Raw genomic sequence first — 7,470 nt, 5'->3', positions numbered from 1 at the left:
TTTTATTTTATTTTTGTATCTCTATTCTATAAAACCATGTTTTGTTAATTTTTTCATCTTTATTTTACGTGTGTTGAAAATATGATTTTTTCTTGATTGATTCATGATAGTTCGATAATTTCTGAATCTTTTGGTTTGCCTTTTTTTTACTAATAAGATTTTTACTACTATGGTAGATACTATAGAAAATTATAAAAAATGAACATGAAAATCAAATTAGTGGAAATGAGATAATTATTAGATTTGAAATGAAAATTCATCATAAACCATTACTAAATAAAAAATCAAAGTATAAGCGTTTAATTTGCGAAAAAAAATAGCTCCAAATTTGACTTTTGTAAATGGTAGACAAATTTATAATCAAATTTCATTGGAATGGCCACTCGGATGCAATGGTGAGGTCCGATCTTGCTCAAAATGCTCGCACAAAGTGTTGATGTTGGATTTGAGTTATGTCCCTCCAAAGGTTGAAGAAAGTAAGGTTCTCCAATGGCTATGAAATAAACATTCCTTTGGATTTGATACCATGTCTTAAAATGAAATACAAAATCCTATGTGTCTTAATGACAACTAATATGAAAATGTATTACCTCCTATTGAGATTATTTATACTATTGTTCATGGTGATGCTTGCATTCATACAACCATGGATTCAAGTGATTTAATACAATAGGATATTCATTTTCTTCTAGAGTCAAATCCATGGAATGACTAGTTGATAGACATTGTAGGTTTGTTTGTGGAATCTTACATTGTAGATTTTGGGAGACACTATTAATGGCATTCATTGTCTCTTTGATGAAGATGATATTTTCAAGGGAACATGTTGATTCTCATCTTTACTCTCTAGTTGATCATTATTTTGAGGTTGATATGATGGTGATACTTTGATACAAAAGTTGGAGGATGTTACTTTATCTTCAAAGGAGACACTTGAGTCTTTGACACATGTTCTACATTCATCCTCAATTGATCCTAACTTATCTTTTTCAATAGAGTAGCATAGTACACATAATATGGGGAGGTTCCTTCCAATGTTGACATGAGGAAACTTGAATAGTTTTTAGAGATTACATGCATTGTTCCTTCCTACAAATTGGGGAGGCTTCATTGATGCACCTTTGGTTTTGTTTCTTCCTAAGGGGGGAATGTTGTTCTACACTCATAGAGTAGTTTATACATCAAGAATGGAACATCTGCGACAGGTGTACATTCTATATTGAGGGGGGCTACTTAGTCTATTTTCCACTTCTTCTCTCTAGTATGGAGATTTTTTATTGTATATGCATGTTGTATGTCATAATGGAGGTCTACTCTATCCATCCATTCACTTTTGTTTTTTCTCATCTCTTTTTGGGGGAGGGTTTTTCCCATGAGGTTTTCTCTCTTTCTTTTCTTTATGACAGATATTTTATTTTGTATATTTCACATTGGTACCTAACATGGTCTAGCAGTTGGGACTCAACATGCATTTTCTTCTAGATTTTGTAAGCTTAATTGCATTCTCATAAGCTGCACTTAAAGGAGGTGTTAGTGTAATTAAATTTTACTAATTACACTACTTAATTTTACTTAGGATAATTGATGCGGGTGCATCACAAAACTGGTGATATTTTGAATTTGGGTATCATGGTGGATAGTCATTATTTCATTAGGGAGTTATGTGGCCAAGCCATAGGCAGTTTACATAGTTTTAGATGGTTATTTTACATTGCAATGTGTCTTAGTAAGTCATTTTGTGTCTTCTTGATGTCAACTCCTATGCCATGCAAGGCATTCATTTTGAGTTAGTTGATGTAGCTAGGTTAGTTTGGATTTAGTTGATTAGGATGGAGTCTCTTTTGAAAAGATGAGCTTGTACCTGATATGATGGGTGATGGTTGAGAAATGTCAGGATAGCAAAAAAGTGAAAGCCTGACTTGGAAGGGAGACATAGTGGTGCATGTGAGGCTGAGCCCAATAACGATGGAGTGAGAGGTTGTTCTTAAAATTGGTTGATACTCTACCAGTTTTGGAGGCTGGTAAGAATATTTTTGGGAGATTTAATATGCAGAAGCTGATGTGTAATGAAAGGAGAAACCCGATAGAGGGAGCTTGAGAATGGAAGAATGGAGAGCGGGTATGAAACTCGATAGTGGTAAGATAGTAGAAGGTAGTAGAAAGGATCGATATCAGAGTGGGAGATTGTGGGAGCTCGCAAGCAAGGAGGAATCGAGACTTAGAATGAGGTAAAGAAAAATAAAGGAATATGTGTGATGACAAATTTCCTTACTGGAATTTTGACATTTAAACTAGAATTTCCCTTTTTCCCTCCAAAGGAAGAATAAAAAAAAGTAAAATGAACTTAAATTAGTCAATCTACAAGATCAAACTTGGGAAAGAAAAAAAAATTAAAAATTGCCATAAGGTGAATGTCTGTTTGTTTGTTTTGCACCTTGCCGATGCGGGTCTGTGCCCGGCCCTCTCAATGCCTCGAGTTCGCCTCGCTCAATGCCCCTATTTTCCTTTCTGCTAAAGTGATCTCCCGCCTTTCCTTTTCGGAAGAACCCTGTGTCACGCGATTTCTTTCAAATGAGGGTTTTCAATTTTTTTTCTCTTATATCCCGTGGCCGTCGCAATTGCGACGACATCGGGCTAAAATTGAAAAAAAAAAGCCAAAAACACATTACCTTTTCCAACCGTTGCAAATTGACGTCGCAAATTGACCCTTAATGTATTAGTGAGACGACAGAAGCTAGGTGGAGATGCTATAACTCGCAGACGCTGATTTGCGTAGACGTCAAAATTTGCAAACGACAGTTCAGGTTTCGGTGTAGAATACCAAAAAATAGGCAGAGATGCCAAAACTCATAGATGACATTTTGAGTGTGCGGAGACGATAGTTGAACTTTTGCAGACGACGTTCTGCACAGACGACAGGCGAAGATGCCAGTTTGTGGAGATGACACTGCGCGCAATGAACCGACGGGCGCAGGTTTTTTCTAGATTTTTTTTGTTTTCTTAGTTATTTTTGGATTTTAAAGGATGTATCTTTCTCTCTAGTGCGTCCTTAAACCTGCAAAAACAAACAAAAACAACTTACACCCACTCAAACAACAAAAAACCATTAGATTGTTAGTTTATAAAAGCACAATGTAGATTGAAACGGATGAAAAAAATGACCCATAGCGGGGTCCCATTGGGCGTGCCAAAATGTATACACTAATCTAATGTGCTAGAAATACTAATTCAATGAAAGGATTTACAAATTAAACTAACATAACGTATAAGAGAGACAAAGAGAAGACAAACTCAAATGAGAATGTGAGCCATGGATAAGCTCTCTCAATGAGATTGTTCTCTTATTTTTGAGATGTGTCTATGTGTAGATTGGAGATGTATGCACAATTGCTTGCCCAAAGTTGCTTCAATGGTGGAGATGGGTAAATGGCAAATTGATAGCTTTGTGAGCTCTCAATTTGGCATTATAAAGGTATGGGTATGGCTTTTGGCTCTCAAAAGGGCATGATAACTTTACTCAAATGGTTGTGATTGAAATGGCTTGGGATGAGATTCAATTTATAGGCTAAGGGCTTGAGAGATGGAGGGCTAAGATGCAAGGAGAGATGAAGGCTTAAGGAGGGCTAGGATGCACTCAAAAGAGAGCACATGGATTGTGCTTGTTTAACACCAATGGGAAGGTGACACTTGTCACAAGGAGGATGAGTGTGAGAGGGTAGGGTAAAGGGTTGGTTAAAGGCATGATGAGTGGGGTTGAGTATGTAAGAGAGATGTAAGAGGAATGAGTGTGGAAGAGGGAAGAGTGTGGAAGATGGATGTAAGAGTCATGAGTGGGCTTGTAAGAATCTTTTATGGTTTGTAAGAGCACTCATGAATTGGTGGTTGGGATTTTTGAGGGGAGACTTTGGTTTGGTTTAGGAAAGTCTTAAACTTGCTTAGGGAATGTGACAACATTAGGGGGTGGATTAGGCTTGGGTTTAAGATTAGATTAAGGATGTTAGAGATGTGCAAGTGGATGGCATTAATGAGGGTGGGTGAGTTAGTGGCTAAGCTTGGTTAGTATGGGTGGATGGGGTGGATTAGGCTAAATGGAGGATTAGGGATAGGTTAGGGTTTTTTAGATTTGAGGATTTTATTTATCAAATAGATTTATTTAATAAATGGAGATTTTTGGAATTAGATAGGAGAAAAGGATTTAATTGATAAATAATAAGCTATTTGATTTATCAATTAGGACTATAGATGATTAATTAAATTAATCAGCTAGGGATGGCAAAGGATTAATTAAATAGGAATTTAATTAATGATGCCTTTAGTGATACCTAAATAGGATTACTAAAGCGGTGTAATCAAATTTATGTGTCTACACTCAAAACATCAACCCCTTAATAGAGGAAGACTTGATAAAGATACTTGATCAAACTACACTACAGGCTAAATTATGTGATAACTCTATATTAGTGAGTGTAGATGAAATTTAGAAATTAGTGACTGACACTACAAGGGAAGAGGTGAAAACACAAGAAGCACCTACCATCATCCATCAAGTCACTGTATACAATCTTTAGATAAAATACCAAAAGTTATATCAGAAAAGGTTGATACAATTGGAGAGGACAAAATGAAAACTCAAGGAACTACTGAAACATAGAGGCAAATAGGTCAGATAGATTTATTTGCACCTCCAACACAAGTTCAAGGTGCAATTCAAGGCATTGTGCAATTCTCAGTGTCGAGTCCAAATTCATCAAATTAGAAGAGGTAATAACATATAGAAATGTAAGCCTAGATGAAGAAATTGTTTTTCCAAAATACAATTATGCCACAATAATAGTAGAGCAGACAGGTATACTACAAGAAGTCCTGGCCATAAAGAAACATTAAGAACTACTCATAAGGGGGCATAGGCAGAAGCAAGATTTACTTGATATTAAAGACATCTTCTTAGATGCATTTAGTTTGCCTACTCCAGATGAAACCAAGCCACTTATTAAACAATTGATAAATATAGTGGAAAAGGTAAGTGATGCCGACCTTGATACTAATGCAAAATTATTAGAATGGTTTGAAAAGAAATTTCAAAGTAAAGTGAATGAGAAAATATTCGATGATATAACACTTACAAAAGTTGCACTAGCAACTAAGGTAGAAAGTGTAAAGAAGGTACTTGAGAACATTTTATCACTATACACCAGACTGTGCAATCCCACACTCTTCACACAAGAAATAAGGAATCACATCCTAAGCTTGGAGAGTAACATAAAGTCATCAAGAGCTAAATTGCCCATGACTCCAACTCAAAGTGAGAAGCATTTCAGAACCTTATTGCAAACCCAGAGTCATTTAGCAACATTATCTATAGAAGAAGCCAACATAAGGACCAAAATGACCAGTATCCAAACTACATTGACTCCTCACATGGAGATTTTGCATAAGGAGTTAGGCTATGCAAAAACTCTTATAAAGAAAAACCCCAATCTTTCTACATTAGATGGCCTAGTTCACCTTGCTGCCGAGCTAGCCATCCAAATTAAGTCTTTGGATTTAGCATGTGCAAATTGGGATGCCACTCTTAAAATTATTCTTGAGGTCTATAATTTTTTCTTAGACAAACACACTATTAGTGTATAGCCCATTGACATCAGTGTCAAAAAGGGGGAGAAAGTAAAAACTTAAGTATAGGGAGAGAAAGTAAAAGCTTAAGCAAAGGGGGAGGAAGAGAGTTAAGATAAGAGAGTAAGAACATGGGGGAGCAAGTATGAAATGAAAGAGTATCAGTTGAGGAATATCTACTTAGCAGGAGTAACATTTTGAGTACAAAAATGGATCTAACAACTTAGGGGGAGTTATTAGAATTTGAGGTATAAGTTGTTGCAAAATTTTGAAATTTTGAAATTTTGTATAGTAGCCAAGTAAGATATATATTATGCTTGTAGGAATCAATGCATGACCAAGTGTTTTTGACACTCATGTCAAAGGGAGAGATTATTGATCTTAGATTGGTTTTGACAAGTGAGTATCTATACACTTAATTCATTTACTTAGTTCATGCCAAACAAGTAGTATATGCCAAGCATAACATGTATAAGATAGAGTATGCCGAGTTCACAATGAGTGCTGAGTCACTCATGTGCCGAGTCACTCAAGTGCTAAGCAAACAGTGTATGCCGAGTGACTCAGGATCCAAGTAAGTAGTACATGCTGAGTTATTCAGATGTCAAGTCACAATATAGAAATTAGTATATGTTGAGCATCAGAGACTTCAAATGCCAAGTTACGCAGTTTTGTCATAGTTGTTTGTATTGGCACAAACTACTATGTAAACCATTTTTTATTTAACTTACAGATTAAATTATGATATTTTGATGATAAGGGTGAATCTTAAGTTGGAATCCTTATGAAGTACATGCATCCAATTAGGAAAAGGGAACATTTAAGTAGTAAAGTGGATGAATCATGGCCATTGATTCATACCTAACCCTAAGTCACCTAGGTCTTCTTAAGAAGGACAAACCCTAAACTTCATATGTATGTGTGTGGAAGGAGTGAAGAGAGAAGTTTGCATGTGCAAATAGAGTATTCATGGTGGCTAAGGAGTTGTGAATTGGAATTGTATTTTAGAATCAATTAAAGGAGAATAGAGGAAGAAAATAGTATACAATAGAGAGACATCTAATAAAAAAGGATCAAGAATACATCCATTTAGAGGTGATCTATCATCAAGCAACAAAGTGCTAACTATAGGATCAATGCTGAGTCATTCTAACATGTGAATCAATTAAATCTCTTAATAGAGTACTCTTAATAGGCTGTCTTGAAATTCCCTAACAAGGTGCTTATTTAATTGTGAGTTAATGTCCTTTAACAAGGCACACTTCTAACAGGGTGTTGAAATCCTTTAATAGGGTAAGACCTAACAGCCTTTGTAAGCCTTTAACAGGGAAAACCTTTTATAGGGTAAATCATGTATCATGATCAAACATTGTAACCTTCATTGGATACACTTTAATACTATAGTAGTGAAGATTTGTGGGTGTAATCCCCACCCCAGTTTTACCTTCTCATTGGAGGGTTTCTAGGTAATCATATCTAGTGTCATATATGTGTGAATGCTTATTTGTTTACATGATTTAGATGTACATGCTTTACATGGTATTTATAATGCCTACCCCTACTTGACATTTTCGATTGTATTGTCAAATTATTTTAAGCAAGTTTTTTGATTTCATTTTATGTTTAGTAGTGTTGGGTTACCGATATTGATTAATTATATTTCATATTCAGTTAATTAATATATGTGTTGAGTTACTTTAGTACTAGTTATTTCAGTTATTTCATGATTGTTTCTATGATGATATATATGTTCATTTAGTGATTGTCAGTTATTTAATGATGTTAGTAGAGACAAATTATTTTTATGTAGTTTCTATGCATACTTACCCCATACTTGCATGTGTATGGTGTGCATGT

This window comes from Cupressus sempervirens, chromosome 10, assembly GCF_028749045.1.
Source record: "Cupressus sempervirens isolate cs-2001-9-10 chromosome 10, ASM2874904v1, whole genome shotgun sequence".
In the NCBI taxonomy this organism is placed as follows: Eukaryota; Viridiplantae; Streptophyta; class Pinopsida; order Cupressales; family Cupressaceae; genus Cupressus; species Cupressus sempervirens.
Note: the sequence above shows the minus strand (reverse complement) of the source record.